This window comes from Rhinolophus hipposideros (assembly GCF_964194185.1).
Source record: "Rhinolophus hipposideros genome assembly, chromosome: 14".
In the NCBI taxonomy this organism is placed as follows: Eukaryota; Metazoa; Chordata; class Mammalia; order Chiroptera; family Rhinolophidae; genus Rhinolophus; species Rhinolophus hipposideros.
Window position 1 is genome coordinate 22,754,472 of NC_138060.1, and position 22,423 is coordinate 22,776,894.

The window sequence follows — 22,423 nt, forward strand, 5'->3', positions numbered from 1 at the left end:
GTAGCCAATAGTGGCAGAATTGATGCTGGTCATTCTGATACATGCTCTACTTTAAAACTACCAATGGTAAGAGATTATTTCCAAATGTAGGTTTTCACACTCTGGTTTTAGAAGACAATGTGGAAAACTTACAGGGAGGGAAGTGGGGTGTTCTATAAGCCTGGTAAAAAATGTTTGTCCTTTTATTGTTATTATTATAATTATTAAATGCATTCAAAGAATTGTATACCTTCTCAGAAATGTATTAATTAGAAAAACAATGACTGTCCCTACCATCTTAAACCCCAAATGGTCTTGATTCCTTCTTTGCATCAAAGAAATAGAAAAGGATTTGCTGGCTGGGTGTGATAATATGTTGATGATTTGTAGTTCCTAGTTCTGCCTTAGAGAAACACTGAACCAACTCTAGTCATTTCACAGGACAGGGAATGGTTCAATGAAAGACCACAATTGTCACGCCAATAAATTAAAAAAAAAATTTAAAAAAAGAAGGACCACAAGAGTCTAAAGATGAGTTTCAATATTAGTGAAATACAAGAATTACCAACAAATATCAAGGGTACTCAAACTAATAGCTTAAAAGAAACAGCGAAGGGTGTGATGTGTGAATTAGACATGGAATGGTCTGCCATAAGAATAATAACTTATTCACTCTTGATGCTTCCATCTTATGTTGGGCTCTCCCTACAGGATATATGCTATGAAAGAATATTAGTATTTGTATTAGTATTATTATCTCTCTGTTTCAGCCTAAGTGATATTATAACAGTGGAAAGAAAACAACACTTGCTTTGGCAAACATCCTTGTTCAGCTAGAGTCAAGGCAATCCAAACTGTGGGAAAATAAACAGTAGAAAACGTGGAGTAAAGTTATTAAAATCACGTGGTGGTTTTAAATAAAAGATTCCCTTTGATTTCCTCTAACCTTCCTATTGAGCTTATAAAAAAGAGAAATCTATCTCTAGAGCTGAGATGAGAACAGAGAGAGCGGATGTCATACCGTGGTGGGAGGGACGGATATTGCTTCATAATGTGGCTAGTCTCTCTTTTCTATGTTGCTAACATGGGACTTTTATCAGATTATTGCTGTTTGTTTCCATCTTTGTTTCTATAATGATATTCTACATACAAATGATAATCTTGCATTTTTTAAAATCCATTTAGCACTGTTTAAGAGTACTTTCAAAGAATGATTACATTTTTATGTTGATTTTAGATGGATGCCAGTAACTCGGTCCTTAATTTTGGATGTACTGCTCACATAGTTATTTCCTTTTTCCATATCAACATGATCTGTCCTAGTTTTTAAATAGGGCATTCTCTTCCCCCAGTGAACATATAACTATATCCCAGTGAGATTTCAAGTTTTTTCAGTACAAGTGCTTGTCAAAACACTGCAGCTCATCACTTTAATAGTCCTTTTACAGGAGACTGCCTCAGAATAAATGAGAAGAAATTTTCCCTGGGTAAAAATGATAGATTTAATCTCAATCCATTAAAAATTCTCTTTAGCTCCACTCTAAGTTGATGTCTTTTGGTTTAAAGGGTACAAGGTAAAAATGTTTTAAGTGAATCATTCAGTTAAAAAATACTTTTAGAATGTGTTGTTTAGAAATAAACTTCTTGCTAGGATTGTCTTCTTTCAAAGATTTTGATTAGGTATTATCCTTTTCTGCCAAATTAAAGGTGCCTTTACAAATTAATGATAAGCATCTGTATAGCTAGTTAAAAAATAATGGGAATGGAAGTTAATCTAAGTTAAATTTATTCAAAGACAGAAGTGTATCACTTTGTTCGGGCTACAATGAAACTGGAAAACTTGGGAGAACATTGAAAGAAACTTAATGGCGTATGTTCAGATTCATTTCTATGTGGTTGTTTTCAAGGAGACAAAATAGTAAAGAAAAATCTATAGTCTCAAGAGTGAACTTCCATTCTACCATGCTAATAAAGCTTTCTTTGTAGTCACCATGCCCCAACAAAGGCCCACTACATAGAGCAAATCAAACATCTGCTTGTCTGCTTTTGAAAGAAGCAGGTTCACATTCAGGCAGCATAGAAGCTAACCTGGTTTGAAAACACATTCCATACATTGCCTCTGTTTAATAGCACTCTCCTTCGACAAACACTATGGGCCAAACATCTACCAAATCAATACTGCATGCATATTTTGTCTGACTGTTTATAAACTTTAAAACTCTGCAGAGTGTTATAAATCTAATGGCATTGACTTTAAAATGCAATAATGAAAAAAAAAAAAAAAACACCTAACAAACAAACAAAACCACAATTAATCTGCCATCATCACCAGGTCAGGAAACAGGCTGTTTTGTTAGGAGGCAAATTTTCATACCACAGGATGGTGTTCTAATAAAAAAACAAAAAACAAAACTTTGTTTTAATTCTGCAAATATGGACATTTAAAAGCCCTGAGTCTTTTTTTTTAACAAGGTATATTCTTCTAAGCAAGTACGCTGGTTATAATATTATTGTAATTTCATTAGTTTATGAAATGGTATTATAAACTAATAATAATCTCTTGTTTTCTATAATTACTATAATGGGTCATTTCACATTTTTAAGTGTTGGGAACTGTATAATCTAACTGTTCATATCATGTTGAGACTCTCACTTTGCTTTAACATTCAATGTGATATTTCTGTGTTAACTAGAGACTCCCTCAATTTAAAATCCATTTTGCAACACTCCGTAAGCATACCATAGCAAAGAATATGTTACCTGACCTCTGACATGAAGTCACCTTAGAAATAAATGCAGCTATAAATCTTTTTGGCATATTTCTTTCTGCATGAGCGCTCTGAAATACCATAATTTCTCTCATCGGGGTCTGATATTTCAGCCTCCTCAAAAGCCAATTAATATTTGCCATCTCTGTGCTGCCACTTGAATTCAACATAAAGAATGGGATGAAATTTCCCATGGCTGGGATTTCTACTCATTCTTAGCATAAAAGAAACATGCACACTATGCCCCAAAGTCATGAAAACCATGTGAAGTTTTACATGTAAGCATGTTACCACACCATCCGGCCAGGATTTATTAACTCTAAGAATATTCTTAATTGGGTCAATCAAAGAAACATTTGTCGACCACTGCTTGTCCAGGTCAGCCTAAACCGAGTAGGAATTAGAGGCAGGAGTGGACAATACCCTCAGGGAGCCCAGATCTGATGGAAGACTTGAAGGTAAACAATTATAATTCAGAGTGACAGGGACTCTTAGGAGAGGTCTGTACCAAGTGCTAGCGAGCTGTGTGTGAAGAGCATCACCTAACGTGTTTCCCCAAAAAAAGACCTCGCCAGACCATCAGCTCTCATGCGTCTTTTGGAGCAAAAATTCATATAAGACCCAGTATTATATTATATTATATTATATTATATTATATTATATTATATTATATTTTATATTATATTATATTATATTATATTATATTATATTATATTATATTATATTACATTATATTATTATATTATTATATTGTATTATAAAGACCCAGTCTTATATCATAGTAAAATAAGACCAGGTCTTATATTAATTTTTGCTCTAAAAGATGCTTTAGAGCTGATTGTCTGGGTAGGTCTTATTTTCGGGGAAACATGGTAAGAGGTATTGAGGTGTCCTTAAAAGATGAAGGACTCCAGACAGCCATAAAGAAAAGACACTGAACACAGGAAATAAGTTTGCGCAAAGAATCTGGAGTACAAAAGAATATTATGTGTCCCAGTTTGAGAAAGCAGTTCTGTGAGGCTGAAGTATTGGTTTTGGAAGGCGCTTAGTTTCAGGAGTCGACACGGGGGAAGCAGCCCGGGAGGAGAGGGACCAAGTCACCTTTCTCCCTGTGCCTGTAGCCTAGGGCCTAGCAAACACTGTGTTCCCAGAAAATGTGTGTGGAATGAATGGAGTACAATGCCGAACATACCAACTGCTCCTAGCCTTACTTAGAACAGAGTATGTACACAGCAAATATATAATAAGTATTATTTACTACTAATAAGAAAAGGCCAAAGCAACAGACACAGCAAGTAGAGTTGTATTCTTTCAGATTGAACCTCTAAGGTTGCAGAAACTGCCCTGAGAAGGCAAGTTTTGACCTTGATGTCGTAGGTTTCATAACTATGTTGTAGTGTTTGTGTACAACTCTTAAAACTGACATTCAATGCTACATCTGCACTTGTGTAATTAACGTCTCTTTTAATGAGCTAACCCCAGGTATAAAACACAGTTTTATGCCAATTACGTTTCTTTTATGGACCATGGATATCTACACTATTTTTCTTTCAAAGAGCACACAAACTTCAAAGTTACCATTAGAAATGGATCCTAAGTAATTGTTTTAAATGATTATACCTTCTAATTTGGTAAAAACATAAATAGTCAATTTGGTGGTTTTCCAATTACTACATGCGTTTTCTTAGAGACTGGCATTAAGGATCGATTTTGTCTTTTAGGCCCCAAGCATCAGTTTCATTTGTAAAGCAACAGTGTGTGTCCTAAACCAAGGTCAGTTAATCTCTACAATCTTTCTTCCTCCCAATTACTATGAATGAACATCTTCTCAGGACTCGAGTGACGGCGACTCTTGTTTCTGTCCACTAAAGATATGTCTCAGCTTTGCGGATTTATTTATTTATTTTTTTGGCTGTACAAAGAAACTTGGATGCATTTTAAACTAACTCTCTCTAGGAATCAAAGGTAATCATTATTTGCCTTTATGATCTACATGAACATTCTCATTATTTCTTTTCTTTTCAAGTCTAAAATTAGTTTTGAGTTCCCTTTATATCTCTGTCCTCTTTTAGAGTATGTTCTGAGGACCCCAGCTTGCATAGAGGATTGAAGAAATGTCTCCAAAGCCTGTGCTTGCTGAGCTGACCCAAACACTTAGTAGAACAAGACAGGATTCAACACTCCCTCTTGCTGTAAGTGTTGGTCCAAGTATTGGTTATGACTTTGTGTGTGCTGTTTTCTTTTTCTGGCCAAGAATAAGGAACATTGGACCAAAGTCCAGACCCTGGCTCTGATTCTTGGCGTAGCATAAGCTTCATCACCTTGAGAACCTCTAAGCCATATTATCCCTGATCTTCAGTTTCCTCTTGGTTAGGATGGGAGCAACCTTTCTTGATGGGTTACCATGGAGATGTCATGGGAACATGTAAACAAAAGCCCTCCTTCAAAAAGGGCTGTTTGTATAGAAGGTAGCATTGTTAGTCCCTGCTCATCTCTGTTTTAATTGGCTTTCTCATTTCTCATTTTTTAGTTTTTATTTTTTTCCTGTGGTTACATTTTCTTTTTTTTTTTTTTTTGGTCTACCATAAGCCCTCAGAGTTGGAAGGGATGACATCCCAATTGCCTATGAAATCAGGCAACCTTTTCTCTAGATACAGCAAACTGTTTTGGAGATGGTTCACTGTGGTCTTGTGACGGGTCATTAATAGTTTTTTGTCTTGGTGAAATTGACAGAGAAGGCTATCAGTCACTCAACCAGGCTGCTGTGGGACAGCTAGGCTCATATCACCTGATATATGAACCACTCCATGTGATTAACTTTGACAGGTAACTTCAGGCTGGCTGGCAAACTGAAGAGCATTGTAAGTACAAATAACAATTCTGGGATATGTCCCAAGTGATAGAAGAATGACTGAGTAGAACAGAGTCCCTTAATCTTTGTTTGTGAAAACACATTTGGTTTCCTTCCAAGGCCAGGATACTACAAAAAAATCAATTAACAAAACCTCTCTGAGATCTCCGCTGAGGCTTTGAAGTTTGATATCTATCAAGCTTGCACCAAATATAGAACTGCCTTGGAAGTCCAGGTTCATTCATCTCAGTCTCCAAAGGGCCTAGCAGGGTGTTTTACAGCCACATATAATAATAATAATAATATCGATTATGAAGATTATTGTACCATATTTTCCCTATATCTACAGACTTACAAAGGGTACCACCATCCACTGAGACAAACCTTATTGTCCCCACTTCACATAGGAGGAAACAGATTCAGAGCCATGAAACAACTTGCCAGAGACACACAACAATGGGTGGCACAGTGGGTGCCTGAGCCAGAGTCATTTCTAATCAACTTTTCTGGAATTGAATGCAATAGGACAAAACAGTTCAGTCTACATAATCTATCTAATCAGCATTTATTGTTCTGATCAGTTGATTCCTGAAGTTAAGCTAGACCCTCCAGGGCATCAAGGTGAAAATTATAATCTAATTTCAGGACGATTTTACAATGAGATGCGCCTCCCTCCCACCCCTTAATGGTACTGATAAGTACCATTAACGGTACTTAATGGTAAATGATAAGACTGCTTAATGTTGTTTCACCTACTCTTGGATTTTTTTGGTGGGCTGAACAATTAAAAGGTATAGTTCCTGCCTCAAAGAAAAAGGGCCTTCTGGAGCTGGAAATGATGAACTCTTGAGAATTCATTGAAATCCATTGACTAAACATAATTGAGGCCTGCTGGTCATCCGGGGCTGAGAACAGCCTGTTCAGAGTTAAGATCCCATGTTATCATATATTGATGGCGGTAAGCAGACTCCACCTTTGCATAAGGTGATCAAGTTTGGCATGGGAACCCAAGCAAAGGAAATTAAACCCAAAGGAGGATTTGCTAATATTAAAAAATGGTCCTTTCCTCTCACACAAATGTGAAAAGCTAATTCCCACCACAGCGTCATCACCTGTTCCTTCTCTCTCTGCTTTTGCCATAGCAAAGCTCTATAAAGAAACTGAGCATCAGGTCATGATCATCTGTGTTAGCTGACAATTTGATTAAGCTGGCCACTGCAGGATTAGCTGGAAGAATGCTAGATTTTTGTTCTAGGAACTTAATTCCTCTTTCCCTCGTGTTTGTCATGTTTGCACATTTCACTTGTACCCTAAGTTCCCGTGGTTTGCCAAAGTCCAGACTGAGACTTGAGCTGTTGTTTCTATGCCCGTGAAAAGTGTAACCACACTGACCACCTGCACTGGTGTACCGTCAGGTGACTGCCCATGGCAAGTATGTGTTGGCACCCTTCTAAGTATCCTGTGGAGGCTTTGCTCCCCAGGCCACCAATGAATGTAATAAATAGAACAGTTTCCGAGACAGGGTTAGTCCAGGGTGGTCCCCCTCACATACCAGCCATGTTTTCTCAATATGCCGAAATAAGGAGAAATTACACCACAGAAGTCTTCAGACCTTGGCCCAGGAGAACCCTTTCTTGGGGCTTTCAGAAGGACACCAATGCCACCAAATGGGGGATAGATACCTACCATGACACAACCCTGGGAAAGCCAGTCTCTTCCAGAGTACTGGATTCTTCGTCTATTCTGGGTCATGGAGCAGAGACAGTAGCACCAATAGGGGCTCCTACCCAACACTCATATAAAGGGAAAGAAAGTAAAATCGGGGATCAGCATGTGAGACTACCATTTATGCCAAATGGGCTCCTTAGAAAAGATTATCTCTCTGTGCCTGAGCTTCCTCGTCTGTAAAACAGTGGTTATGGGGACTAAATGAAAGCAAAGCACTTAGAATAGAATTTGGCATAGTAGCCATTCAAATGTTAGCCATCAGTGCTGCTACTGTGTCACCTAAAATTAACTGGATGTTTCTGCTTGTGTTTCCCTCTAGGAAAGAACTTGGAGATTCCAATCTGACCCTCTTCCATGTGATTTCATGTACCCATTCTCTTTCTGTACCATCCACAATAAAGTTTGAGACCGTCAAGTAATCCACCTGCCTCTGATTTTTGTCTAGAAAACCTGCAGCTTTTCAGAGTGAAATGTCAATACATCTCCCGTCTTGCCTTCAACCTATTTAGTATTGATCATTTGGGGAGCAATGGCGCCTTAAAGCCAAAATTTACTGCACCATCAAAGGAGCCACTTGGGGGACCACATTTAAACACACCGAGCTTCCATTTACTTTCACAACACAGTGCCTGTTAGTACCCAGATATTTAAGGAAAATACCAAGGACCGATTTTAAAATGCTCTTTATGGCAGAAAATTTGCCAAGAAGAAATCTTCTGAAATGCATTTGAAAGTATACTTCTGTCTCATTTACACCCATTGTTCCCTACTCTTCCCCCGGAGATTCTGACACACGTCCAGGTTGGGGAAATCTTTTGGAAAATCCTGCCTGATAATCACTACATGAGACATGATGTTGATGGGCCTTCACACAGCCGAGCATTTTGCAGGATATTAAAAAGACTGATTTAAAAAAATATATATATGTATTCAAGTTTATTCCACCGGGGGCATCCACTACATTCCCAGGAAGTCTTCTCTAGCTGTCTGCTAGCGCTGTGAGAAGCGATTTCAAGGTCTTCTCTCAGGAAGTCTTTCAGACTGGTTTTGCAGACTAAATATAAAGACAAAGCTAATTGCTGAGCTCTATTACTGGAGCAGAAAACACAGCACCACCTTTGTGCGATGCTGAATCTCCATGACAACACCTGATAACAAGCTGGCTTAATATTTCTTTTTTTCCCTTTACTTAGCGGGTCACGGGGGTCATAGCCTTCTGTAGGCAGTGTGAGTTGGTACATCCTTATGCAGTTTCTCCAAGTTACTCAGTAGGGCAACCTGAATTTATTTAGCCCTGACGTCCCCAAAGAGATTACTATTTTTAAATCATTTTTCATGTTTTCCTGCCCAGTCAGGTAGTGAAAACCATGAGGTTCAATTACACTGTGGTTACTAAATTCGCCATCATCTCCTGGAGAGGCAGGCTGGCGCACAGGTTAAGAATGAGAGTGCCAGAGCGTTGACTCCTGGATGCTTCACCCTGCTCAAGATTGCCATGTGGTGCAATGCTTACTCTCAGTGCATCAGTAGTTTCATCTGCAAAGTGGGTACACTATTAATAAATACCTCCTACGGTTGTTAGGATTAATTTTAGTTAACGTATATAATACAAGGTGTGATCGCAAAATATGGTGAATGTTTAAATTTAAAAAAGAATGTATTACAGTAAAAGACACATTGCCATTAATCCCCCTCAAAACACTCCCCCTCGCTTCAAACACACTTATCCCATTCTTCTCGCCACATTCTGAAGCAGTTCTGGAAGTCCTCTTTCATGAGTGTCTTTAGTTGCACTGTCATGGCTGCTTCAATGTCCTGAATCAATTCAAAATGTTTACCTCTCATGGTCATTTTGACTTTGGGGAAGAGTCAGAAGTCACACAGTGCCAGAGGTGCCAGATCTGGTAAATAAGGTGAAAGATGAATGAATTTCTGTCAAATGTTTTTAATTGACAGAAATTACCGTATACCAGAAGCGATGTGTGACATGGAGCATTGCCATGATGGAAGATGAAGTAAAGACATTCATGAAAGAGGACTTCCAGAACTGCTTCAGAAAGTGGCCAGAATGATGGAATAAGTGTGTTCGAAGTGCAGGGGAGTATTTTGAGGGAGATTAATGGCAATATGCCTTTTACTGTAATAATTTTTTTAAACATCCACTGTATTGTTTGATCGCACCTTGTATGCTTAATACAATGCTTGGCATATAAGATAATGTTCAGTAATTAACTATTACTCTTCTTACTATGAATATTACCAACTGAATTATAGCTTCTCAGTTTATATGGTAGGCATTAGTCACACACAGCTATTTGAATTTAAATTAATTGGAATGAAATAAAATTAAAATTGGTGTTCCTCAGTTGCACTAGCCACATTCCAAGGTCTCAGTGGGAACACTCAGCCAGTGACCACCATATCAAAGTTACAAGATATTGCCATCATCACCAAAATGTTCTACTGGGCAGTACTGAGCCATAGTCTAGAGAAAGTAAAGCAGAAAAGAAGAATTTCCTTCACAGAAGATATATGTTTTGTTCTTAGCACTCTATTGATTGTAAGTATAGTCTACAGTCTCTGTCTGAGAGCATATGGGGGCCCACTTCTTTGGAGCATTTCTTTTGTATCATCTCACAAGTGGTTTACACTGTGGAGTGGTCAAAAAAAATTGTTTTCCAGAAATGGTTTTTTCACACCATTGGGACAATTACCCCCATTTCATTCCTACGCTATTTATTAATACAATGCTCTGTATTTATTGATTCTAAAGTTACACATAATTCTTGAAAAGCAGGCAAAGTGACAACTGTGTAGTCATCATGTGTGTTGTAGTGGAACCGTGTAACTAGCGGAGAGGACGCCTTTCACAATCACCACCCAAATGGAAGCAAAATACAGATTCACTAGCCATACCGATTTTGTTCAATAGCAGAAAAGCCAAGTTCTGTATTCAAGAATGTAAACACATGCCTTCTTCATTCAATCTCAGACAGCGCATTTCCAGGCACTTTTCACCTATGATTGGCCAATTTTGGAATTCTGTTGTCAGCTGGGAAAATCTTGGTCCGTTTCCTCAGAGTCAAATTGACACGTCTTATTTGTGCTGTACTTGGTTAGTCCCTGGCTTCACTTCCTGGCCAGGGCTACATAAATGTTTCAGAGTGAGGGGAAAATACGGGCAAAAAAGGAAAAGCTGTCTGTCATTTTCAACAAGCAGAAGTTTTATGTGCATCATGAACCGTTAGTAATGGTATGTATTGTATAGAGGCGTCTCTACTATCAATTTATATTTTGGGAGAACTTTTACTATAAAACTAGTGTGGAAAGCCAGGAACAAGAGCCAGTGTAATATACTTAATCCCAGACCAGTTCTGTCAAACTGGTTGAGTACACTACAGGTGAAGGGAAACGTTTGTCAGCATGGTAGCTGCTCATTCCAGATCTCAAGCTGTAAAAGCTGTATAAAGGAGAGGGAAAATAAAAACTGCCTCTTTCTATTTTTGAATTTTCATTGAAGCTATACATGTTTTAAGGAAAAAAGATGCCAATAGAGTATGCTGATCACTAAATATTGTCAATAAAACAGTACCGATGAGTCTATGTTCCAGAAGTACAGAAAAAGAGAAACAGAAAATTCTACATATTATTTTAAAAATTACGTAATCTATGGAAATCCAGGGTATTATCTTTTATTTTTTTTTATCCTTATTATCTTTGTTATATCTTTTCATTTGCTTAAAAGAATCTTGTTCTTACCATTTTAATTTTTGGGAAAAATCCTACTTTATCTTCTGGAACAAATTAAAATGTCTGTTACAATACAACATCTCTATAAAAAAAAAATCACATCATCAGTGAACTGTCACCATCAGCGTGCCACTGTATGCCATTGTTTAGTTTTGTTTTATCAAATGCCTGCACATACAGCATCTCAGGGCATCACACTGAAGTAGTGGTATTTTCCTCCTCTAGAGATATACCAACTGCAGCTCAGGGGCTAGGAAAAACATCCAAAGCATTAGTGACAGACGTAGCTTTAGAACCCTTTCGGACCCCATTATACGCTAGTTTCTCTTCATTGAAGAGCTTCAATATCTTTAGACTGAAAAGGTCATTTTTAAGTCAAGGAAAGAAAAATATCTCTCATTATAGAAGATTTAGATTTATAGTACTGTGTGTGAAAAAAACAACAACATTTTTTTTTCTACTGATAGATAATCCTAAGCGATGAGTAGGCTGGTTAGCTTATCAATGAGAAGGTAAATGGCTCAAGCCAGAATGGAGAAGATGGATAGTGATAGATGAAGGAATGAATTATGAATACCAGATAACAACGTGTGTTGTACATCTCGCTAAGGCTAGGAGGCTGTTATGGCTGGAGAGTGCATTGTGTGTGACGGGAAAGAGGGAACAGGACTCTGTATTGTGCTTCATTTAGCTTTTGCCTTTCAACGCCATTATCGCCTGGGTTATAAAGACACTGCATATGCCCAATTTAAGTGCAGGCTTCTTATTTTTAAGCAAATGGTTGTGTTAGGCTTACTTAAAAGGGTACGTCACGTCTGAAAAGAAAGAGGGAAGTTTACTATTTATTTTGTCTACTCGTTCTCTCCTCAATGGAGCCTAACCCCACACCCACCAACGTGACTGATGGAGCCTTTGCCAGGAACTGGGCATAAAGGCTGAGACAGAGTGGGCTGCAGCTCCTCCAGGAGGTCACAATCCAAAGGAGAAGGCACAACAACTAACTCCTGTCAGACAAGATGTGTGGATACCTAGGAGTGGGGAAGGCTGAGAATAGTCATTTGCTCTCATGGGGTGGCAAGGGGACTTTCTAACTGTGGCTTTAAAATGGGGGCAACGGGAAAGAGTGTGTTCCAGATAGAGGGACTATCCTAAGTAAAGTCAAAGTCCATGAAATGAGGCAACATTATTAGCAGCAGTTTCGGGTAACGGATATTGAGTACTTTCTGCATACCCACCACTGTTCCGAGTACTTAACATGAATGAGCTCACTTAGTCATAATAACCTTATCCCACATGCATCATTAGGCCCACTTTACAGATGAGGAATGTGGGGCACAGAGATTTTAAGTAACTTCCCCAAAGTCACACAGCTAATACATGTAAGAAGAGAGTAGAAGTTCAACCTTTAGGGCCCAGAGGCCATGCTTCTGACCCCTGTACTCCCTTTCAGTGATAGGTACATGGGGTGTTTGAGCAAGATCCATTTTCCAGGACAGCTGCACCCAGGGCGTCACAACCAGGGCTCTACTGACACTTGGGGCTAGACAACTGCTCCTGTGCATTGTACAAGGTTCACCAGCATCTCTGGTCTCTAACCACTAGATGCCAGGAGCATCTCTACCCTGCAGTTGTGCACATCAAAAATGTCTCTGGACAAATCTTCTCTGTAGACGTCACCAAATGTTCTCTGAGGGCACTTATGCCCCAGCTGAAAAATCACTGGACAAGCATATGACTTGTGACACTGGAAAAAGGCAGAAAATATATTAGAATTCAACTATAAATACCCTGAAATTCTATTCTGAAGGTTGTGGGAATGTAACCTGTAGCGAGAAAGATGCCACTTGGGGTTTAGCAAGGGAGGAGCAGCAGAAAAGAGAACTTGAAGAAGCATGAGGGCAGAAGGCACTGCGAGAGACAGCACAGACTCCAGAGAGCTCAGCTAGAAACAGGATGCATTCTCAGACTTCATGCATTAAGTGTTCAAAAATCCTAAAACTGAAGATAGCAAAGGGTCATCTATAAGAACAGTACAAGAGTCCAGGCAGCCATTTCACCCACTGGTCCCGGGAATGGGGCCAATCCCTGACCTGAAAGCTCAAATCTCAAAGTTTCATTTTAGGTAAGAAAGTTTCTGAAGCTGGGGTGGGAGGGACTGAATACCCAATTTTCTTAAGAAACTCCAATATCAGATTTAATGTCATTGTTTAAGTGTGAACACGGTATGTCAACTTCACAGCAGCCATTTACACGGAAATATTTACTGGGCACTTGACAACCATGGAAACAATGGAAATATTCTTGCCCCAAACCCCTGAGGTCGACAAAATATCAAGCCAAGACAAAAAAGATCTACACACCTTCTAAATATTCTACAATAAACGTGTTACTTTTTTATTTCATATTTATTATTTAATAGTGAACTTTCACTTTTGAAGGAAGATAGAATGTTTTTAATAATACCTAAGGAATCTTTTAAAAGTTAATTTTTTAAATTAGTTTCAGGTGCACAAAGTAATACTTAGACGTTTATCATTTATATCCCTCACACTATGTGAACCCCCGTCCCCCCATCCACTATCCCTCTGACATCGCACAGAGCCATTAAATTTCCATTGTCCCTATTCCTAATGCTGTACCCCGCTTCTTGTAAGTATATACATAAATATGTATATATATATATATATATATATATATATAAAATTTTACATATATATATATATATAAAATTACAGTTGGCATTCATTATTGTTCAGCTTCAGGTGTACATTGCAGTGATCAGGCATCTACATCATCCCTGAGGTGGTCTCCCAAATGGGACACGTGTCCATCAGATACCCTACAAAATCTTTACAACATTATTGATTATGTTCCCCAAATTAGTTTTCAAAACCCCGTGGCCATCTTGTGGTTACTGACTGTTTTCTAATTCCCTCACCTTCCGCCTTATCCCCAACCCCCCGCCCATCCAGCAACCCTCAGTTTTTCCTCTTTGTCTCCAAAACTGTTTCTGATTAGTTCATTCACTTATTCTTTTCTTTAGATTCTGCATATAAGTGAGATCATATGGTATTTGTCTTTCTCTGTCTGACTTATTTCATTTAACATAATGTTCTCTAGGTCCATCCATGTTGTGCAAATGGTAAAATTTCTTTCTTCTTTATGGCTGCATAATACTCCATTGTATAAATGTACCACTGTTTCTTAATCCAGTTTCTTAATCTACTGATGGGCATTTCGGTTGTTTCCATGTCTTGGCTATTGTGTATAGTGCTGCAATAAACATAGGGGTGCATAAAGATTTTTGAATTGGAGTTTTGGATTTCTCTGGATAGATCCCCAGGAGTGGAATTGCTGGATCATAAGGTAGTTCCATTTTCAGATTTTTGAGTTACCTCCATACTGTTTTCCATAGTGGCTGCAACAATCTGCAATCCCACCAACAGGCACAAGCGTTCCCTTTTCTCCACATCCACTCCAGCACTTGTTGTTTGTTGATTTATCGATGATAGCCATTTTGACTGGGGTAGGTGGTATCTCATTGTGGTTTGTATTTGCACTTCTCTGATGATTAGAGAGGTTGAGCATTTCTTTATATGTCTGTTTGCCATCTGTATGTCCTTTTTAAAAAAATGTCTCTTCGTGTCCTCTGCCCATTTTTTAATTGGGTTGTTTGTTTTTTTGGAGCTGAGTTGAGTGAGTTTTTTATAAATTTGTCATATTAACCCCTTATCAGATATATCATTGGCAATATATTTTCCCATTCAGTAGGATCCCTTTTTGTTTTATTGATGGTTTCCTTTGCTGAAAAAAAAACTTTTTAGTTTGATGTAATCCCACATGTTTATTTTTTTCTCTTACTTCCCTCGTGCAAGGGCATATATCAGTAAAAATTTTACTCCAGGTAATGTCTGTGAAGTTTCTTCCTATATTTTCTTCTAGGTATATTATGGTTTCAGATCTTACATTTAAATCTTTAAGCCATTTTGAATTTATTTTTGTATATGGTGCAAGGAGGTGGTCCAGCTTCATTTTTTTGCATGTGTCTGTCCAGGTTTCCCAGCACCATTTATTGAACAGACTGTCTTTACCCTATTGTACATTCTTGCTTCCATTGTTGTACATTAAATGGCCATACAGGCATGGATTTATTTCTGGACTCTCTATTCTGTTCCATTGATCTATGTGTCTGTTTTTATGCCAGTACCATGCTGTTTTGATTACTGTAGCCTTGTAGTATAATTTGATGTCAAGTATTGTTATACCTCCCACTTTGTTCTTATTTCTCAAGATTGCTGAGGCTATCTGGGGTCTTTTATGGTCCCATATAAATTTTAGGACTATATGTTCTATTTCTTTGAAAAACGTCATTGGTAGTTTGATGGGAATTGTGTTGAATATGTATATTGCCTTAGGCAGTATAGACATTTTAACTATATGAATTCTTCCTATCCATGAACATGGTCTGTGTTTCCATCTATTTGTATCTTCTTTCATTTCTTTTTTCAGTGTCTTATAATTTTCTGAGTACAGATCTTTTACTTCTTTGATTAATTTTATTCCCAGGTATTTTATAGTCTTTGGAGCAATTGTAAATGGGATTGCTTCTTTAATTTCTCCTTCTGATATTTTATTATTGGTATATACAAATGCAACTGATTTCTGAATATTAATTTTGTATCCTTCTACTTTACTAAATTCATCTATCAACTCTAATAGTTTCTTGGTGGAGTCTTTAGGGTTCTCTCTATATAGTATCATATAATCTGCATATAATGACAATTTTACTTCCTCCTTATCAATTTGGATGCCTTTTATTTCTTTTTCTTGTCTGATTGCTGTGGCTAGAACTTCCAGCACTATGTTGAACAGAAGTGGAGATAGTGGGCAACCTTGCCTTGTTCCTGATCTTAGGGAGAATGGTTTTAGCTTTTCCCCATTGAGTATGATGTTAGCTGTGGGTTTGTCATATATGGCCTTTATTATGTTGAGATATGATCCCTCTATTCCCACTTTCTTAAGGTTTTTTTTATCATTAATGGTTGCTGGATTTTATCAAATGCTTTTTCTGTTTATATTGATATGATCATGTGATTTTTATTTTTCATTTTGTTAATGTGGTGTATCACATTAATTGATTTGAGGATGTTGAACCACTCTTGCATACCAGGAATGAATCCCACTTGATCATGGTGTATGATCTTTTTAATGTATTGCTGAATTCTGTTCACTAATATTTTGTTGAGGATTTTTGCATCTATATTCATTAGCAATATCAGTCTGTAGTTTTCTTTTTTTGTGGTGTCTGTGTCTGATTTTGGGATCAGGGTGACAGTAGCTTCATAAAAAGTGTTTGAGAGTCTTCCCTCCTTCTGGATTTTTTGGAAGACCTTGAGGAGAATAGGTGATAATTCTTTTTTGAACGTTTTGTAAAATTCACCTGTAAAGCCATCTGGTCCAGGGCTTTTGTTTGTTGGGAGATTGTTGATTACTGATTCAATTTCCCTGGTGGTAATCAGTCTATTCAGGTTTTCTGTTTCTTCTTGACTTAGCCTTGGAAAGTTGTACACCTCTAGAAAATTGTCCATTTCTTCCAGATTGTCAAATTTGTTGGCATATAGTTGCTCATAGTAATTTCTTAAAATTTTTTGTATTTCTACAGTGTCTGTTGTCACTTCTCTTTCATTTCTGATTTTATTAATTTGGGTCCTCTCTCTCTTTTTTTTTAAATGAGTCTGGCTAACGGCTTGTCAATTTTGTTTATCTTCTCTAAGAACCAACTCTTGGATTCAATGATCTTTTGTATTGTTTTTCTGGTTTCTATTTCATTTATTTCCACTCTGATCTTTATTATCTCCTTCCTTGTTCTCCCTTTGGGTTTATTTTGCTGTTCTTTTTCCAGATCCCTGAAGTGTGACGATAAACTGTTGATTAGTGATGTTTCTTGTTTCTTTAGGTAGGTCTGCAATGCTATGAATTTCCCTCTTAGGACTGCTTTCGCAGCATCCCACAGATTTTGGGTCGTCATGTTTTCATTTTCGTTTGTCTCGAGATATCTTTTGATTTCTTCCTTGATCTCCTGCTTGACCCATTCATTATTTAATGACATGGTATTCAGCCTCCATGAATTGGTGTGTCTTCCAGTTTTTTTTTTTTTTCCTGTAGTTCATTTCTAATTTCATAGCACTGTGGTAAGAGAAGACAATTGGTATGATTTCAATTTTCTTACATTTATCAAGACTTGTTTTTGGCCTAACATATGGTCTATCTTGGAAAATGTTCCATGTGCTCTTGAGAAGAATGTGTATTTTGCAGCATTGGGGTGAAATTCTCTGAAAATATTGATTAAATCCAAGTGGTCCAATGTATCATTTAAGGCTGTTGTTTCCATATTGATTTTCTGTCTGGAAGACCTGTCCCTTGTTGTCAGAGGTGTGTTGAAGTCCCCTACTATGATAGTGTACTGTTGATCTCCGTCTTTATGTCAGTCAGTATCTGTTTTATATATTTAGGTGCTCCTATGTTAGGTGCATAGATGTTTACTAGGGTTATGTCCTCTTGTTGGATTGATCCTTTATTATTATATAGTGCCCATCTTTGTCTTTTAATATGTTCTTCATTTTAAAGTCTATTTTGTCAGATATAAGTATTGCAACTCCAGCTTTTTTCTCATTTCCTTTTGCATGAAATATCTTACTCCAACCCTTCACTTTCACCCTGTGTGTGTCTTTTGATCTGAGGTGAGTCTCTTGTATACAGTATATACAAGGGTCTTGATTTCTTATCCACTCAGCCACCCTATGTCTCTTGATTGGAGCATTTAATCCGTTTACATTTAAAGTGATTATCGATATGTACATAGTTATTGCCATTTTTAAATTTGTAGTTAGATTGTTTTCATCTTTCTTTTATTTACAGAAGTCCTTTTAGTATTTCTTGCAATGCTGGCTTGGTGGTAAATTCCTTTAGCTTATTCTTTCCTGGGAAGCTCTTTATCTCTTCATCAACTTAAAATGATAGCCTTGCTGGATAAAGCAATCTAGGCTGTAGGCCTTTGTTTTCCATCACTTTGAGTATCTCCTGCTACTCCCTCCTGGCCTTCAATGTTTCTGTAGAAAAGTCATTTGATAGTCTTATGGGAGTTCCCTTGTATGTAACTCTTTGTCTTTCTCATGCTGCTTTTAGGATTCTCTCTTTGTCTTTAAGCTTTGCCATTTTAACTATAATGTGTCTTGGTGTGGGCCTGTTTGGGTTTATCCTGGTTGGAACTCTCTGCACTTCCTGGGCTTGTATGTTGGTTTCCTTCATCAGGTTAGGGAAGTTTTCAGACATTATTACTTCAAATATGTTCTCAATCTCTTGCTTCCTCTCTTCACCTTCTGGTATTCCTATGATGTGCGTGTTGTTGCGCTTGATGTTATCCCAGAGGTCTCTTAAACCATCTTCATTGTTTTTTTATTCTTTTTTCTTTCTGTTGTTCTGTTTGGGTGATCTCTGCTAACTTGTCTTGTAAGTCACTGATTCAATTCTCTGCTTCATCTAACCTGCTGTTAATTCCTTCAAGTGAGTTCTTTAGTTCTAACTGGTTGTTCATTATGATTTCTCTATCTTTCTTTATGTTGTCTCTAAGCTCCTTAAACATTCTTATCATCAGTGTTCTGAACTCTGTCTCTAATAGGTTGGTTACTTCTGTTTCATTTGGTTCCATTTCTGAAGGTTTCTTCTGTTCTTTTACTTGGGACATGTTTCTTTGTTTCCCCATTCTGGCTGACTCTCTGTGTTTGCTTCGATGTATTAGATAGATTCCCTAGAGTTCTTAGTTCTTGCGGAGTTATCTTACGTAGTATGTGTCCTTTATATTTGACTTGCACTACTTTGTTCTTCTCCTCTGCGTGTGCTCCAAAGGTGACTCTTGTGTTGTGTATATTGTCCTGTTAAAGAAGATCTTTACTTGCTTTTCGCTTGTGACTAGGTGGGGTTAAATCCTAGGCTGACTAGTTGTGAGACTTGGCTCTGCCCACCACAGGGTGTTCTGCTGCATGAGGATTGACCGCTTAAATGTGGTTTGGCCTCTATGGGCTCTTGTGCCTGTAGAGAATTCCTTGTGGGTGTGTGACTTGTAGGTCAAACCTGGTAGTACTCTGGTTTGGTCTGGAGTTGGCCTCTGGATGTGTTGAATCTTGTGCCTCTTAAGCTGGGCCCTGGTAGGGCAATTTCAGAACAAAGCAAATCACCAAGCACAACAACAACAACAAAGAAAAAAATCAAATACATTCACATGTAAAAACAACTGACATACCCCACTCAACACAGGCAAAGGTATCAAAGATATAAAGACAAAACAAAACAAAACAAAGCAAAACAAAAAGCCAGTCTTGGCTTAAGCCCATCAGGTAATCTCCAGGTTTTCCTCTGCTGTTCCAAAGAGTCCTCTGCATATTGTGCAGGCAGAGCCAGTCACTGGTGCGCAGAGTGACGTTGGAACTGCAGATTTAGATGTATGGGGCTGAGGGGTCTGGATGGTAGTTTTTACAAAGTCAGTGCAGTTTCTGCCCTTTCCTGCACATATGCACACTGAGAGTAGCACCACCAGCCCTGTGTCCAGTTCTCCTGAGTCTTAGGGCACTTCTTCCGTGTGTGTGTGGGGGGGGAGATTTCTGAGCTGCTGAAAGCCGGGAGCTGCATCTGCCGCTTACTGCTGATCCCTGGGAGTGCCTCTGCAGAGGTAATCGCCCCACCCTCGGCAGGCCAGAAAGGGTGGGGGCTGGGGATGGAGGGGTCTTCTATCAGCCCAGCGGTGTCACACTCTTTCTGCAGGCCAGAAAAGGTGGTGGCTGGGGTTAGAGAAGTCTCTTCTCTCCTAGACCAGCAAAAAAAAAATCACACTCTTCCCAGGCTTTTCCCTGGGTCAGAGCTGCCTGCTAGTCTTCCCAGAGCCTGAGCACTAAGGCTCCTCTGTAATCTCACACTACTCCTCAGTTCATGGGCCAGTTTAAGTGTCTGGAAGGGCAGGGGTAGGATTGGAGGAGTGGGGGGGGGCCGGTACGGGGGGGGGGGGCAGCTATGGAGTTTGTGTCCTTTGTCCGAACTAGGGCCCATCTGGAGGTCCCAGCTGAGGTTATTGCCTCAAATGCTGGATATGCTGTTCCCTTGGCAGGAGAGATCAGCTGTGGAACACAGGTAAAGAGCCCACCTCCTGGCTTTTGTGTTCTCTGTTCCGTCCTGGGATCCCCTGCGTCTCTGCAGCTGCCGATGCCGGCTACGTTTCCATCTGCGTTTCCACTGCAGATGCGGGCCGCGTCTCTACTCTGCTCCCTTCCCTCTTCCCCTGCTCGCCCAATTTGCCCACCTGCAAGTAATCCTTGCACGAGTCACTTAGCTGTTCTGTGTGATGAGCAGAGAGTCCTTTGATGGGTTATATGTGCCGTTTGTGATAAGAGCCAGAGGAGAACTCAAAAAGTGTGGCCCGCTGCCGCCATTCCTATGACGTCACTCCATGTGTTACTTTTATAAAACAGAATATATGATTTTTATATGCTCTAATTGAGAACCATATCTCAGGTGGTGAATAAACACTGACCTAATTGTATAATTCCATCCACTCTTCAAACATCAGCTTTCTCCTTTTCCATTACCTGTTCTAGCCTCTAGTGAGTTATTTACCCTCTCATTAGGAAGGATTCTTAGAATAGAAAGGATTATCTTTACCCTCTTTGCATGACTGCCTTGATCATTTTGAATCAAGTGCAGATCCAAGCTTCTACCCAACACCATAGTTTTGAAGATGGATTTCTCTGAAGAAGAGTAACTTGATTGCCTACAAAGTTATATGATCGCAGAGAAGTAAACAATGCATCTCTGACAGAAAGCCAGCCTAGGGTCAGAGCCAAGGGCTCTTGAATCAAACATGGCATAACTCTGGCACAAACATCTTCCCATCTCAGCTGCCTCAGATGGCAATGAGAGGATTTGAACACCATTATTAACCAGGTTCTGTTGTGGTTGGGTGAGATGGCACAAGCTAAAGACCTGGGATATGGTCTGATGCATGGCTCATATTCAGTACTTGGTGTCCCTTCTCATCCGACCTTTAAGTGAATCATTCAGGACTCTGAGGAGATCAGACCTATCTTGGAACTTCCTGGAGACTCCTGTGCTCAGATAAGGAAATGATCTGCCTTCAACAAGAGCACCTCGTGGCCATTTTGTTACCCTCCCTCAACTCAAGGCAGAAATCTGACCCCACAACCCATCTCACTGTGATCTCAATGACAGCTGGAATCATAGGATCCAAGCCTCTCTGCATAAGCAGTTCTCCTGGGAATAACATTCAGGCCTGCAGCTTACATAGCAGTGGGTAAAAAGACGTAATAGAGAACATTGTCTTCAATAGTTTTGTTTTAAAAAAAGATACTCAAATAGAACGCATAAGTCTAGCTCAGGCATTCGGCTAATGACTTGAAATCTTAAACAGCTGGAGTTTTTTTCAAGCTTTACAGTTTGCCTTTGAAGAAGACTGCTAAGCTTTTAGATTCCTCATCGATAGTAAATAGATTTAGTCATAAATATCCTGTAATATAAGCTCTGTTCCTTTTATTCAGAGGCAAGTTGTAATGTCTGATGAAACATGACAAATCATTACAGAGCAGCCATTGTATGGGCGGGAAAAGCCACCAAGAAGTGCAGTTTCTGCATTGATGAAAGGCATTTGAAGACATCAAAACCCAACATCTGCCAAGCATTATTGGGGAGAAAAGGACACTGGGCAATGTCTTGTGGCATTTTAAGGACAGCAAACAGCTGGCATGAATGGGAGTCGTTTTAAGATGTCAGGAAGAAACTCAGATCACAGGATTAGGTGATCTACCCTCATTTCATAGGTGACTCCTTCCTTCCCTTGAGAAGTGAAAAAGCTTTCTTCTCCTCCAAGACAGATGTTAACAGAACGCAAGCAGCCAGAAAGTGCAATTGATAAAATCCCAAGAGAGCAGCTAAAGTGAAACATTTCTATCCCCTTTCCTCCAGGGAACAGGAACATTGTTTAGACTATTGGGGGACTGCTGACACAGAGCATAGGCTTGGTACCAGCAACAGCCTAAAATGTGCTTGGGACTGTGCAACAGTGAAAAGCTTTGGCAGAGCAACAGGCAGGACCTTTCCTGGCACACTGCCCAGTCTTTCCCAGAAGATGCTTTCATTCTCAATACCATGGATTCTCTGTAGTCATTGGAGACCCAGGTCCTGGGGACTCATACAGACGAGAAGACACAGGTGGTCACCTTTATTGCTTGCCATCCCTTCAGGCCTCAATAAGAGTTGGAAGAGTAATGTAATTACATGGTGGTAG

General features: G+C 39.0%; 1 protein-coding gene across 7 annotated transcripts in view; it reads left to right on the forward strand.

Moving 5' to 3' along the window:
- GRM7 (glutamate metabotropic receptor 7) overlaps positions 1-22,423 on the forward strand; it is an 822,860-nt gene that overhangs the window by 764,010 nt on the left and 36,427 nt on the right. Inside the window, exons 11-14 of one of the 7 annotated variants that reach the window (XR_013994862.1) lie at positions 4,580-4,712; positions 4,820-4,939; positions 5,574-5,608; positions 7,646-7,681. The exons of 4 other annotated variants lie outside the window; for them this stretch is intronic. The gene's annotated coding sequence lies outside the window, so the exon portion shown is untranslated. Of the gene's footprint in view, positions 1-4,579; positions 4,713-4,819; positions 7,730-22,423 lie in introns of those variants that run through there. 2 more of the 7 variants (XR_013994861.1, XR_013994860.1) reach the window with 2 other exon arrangements.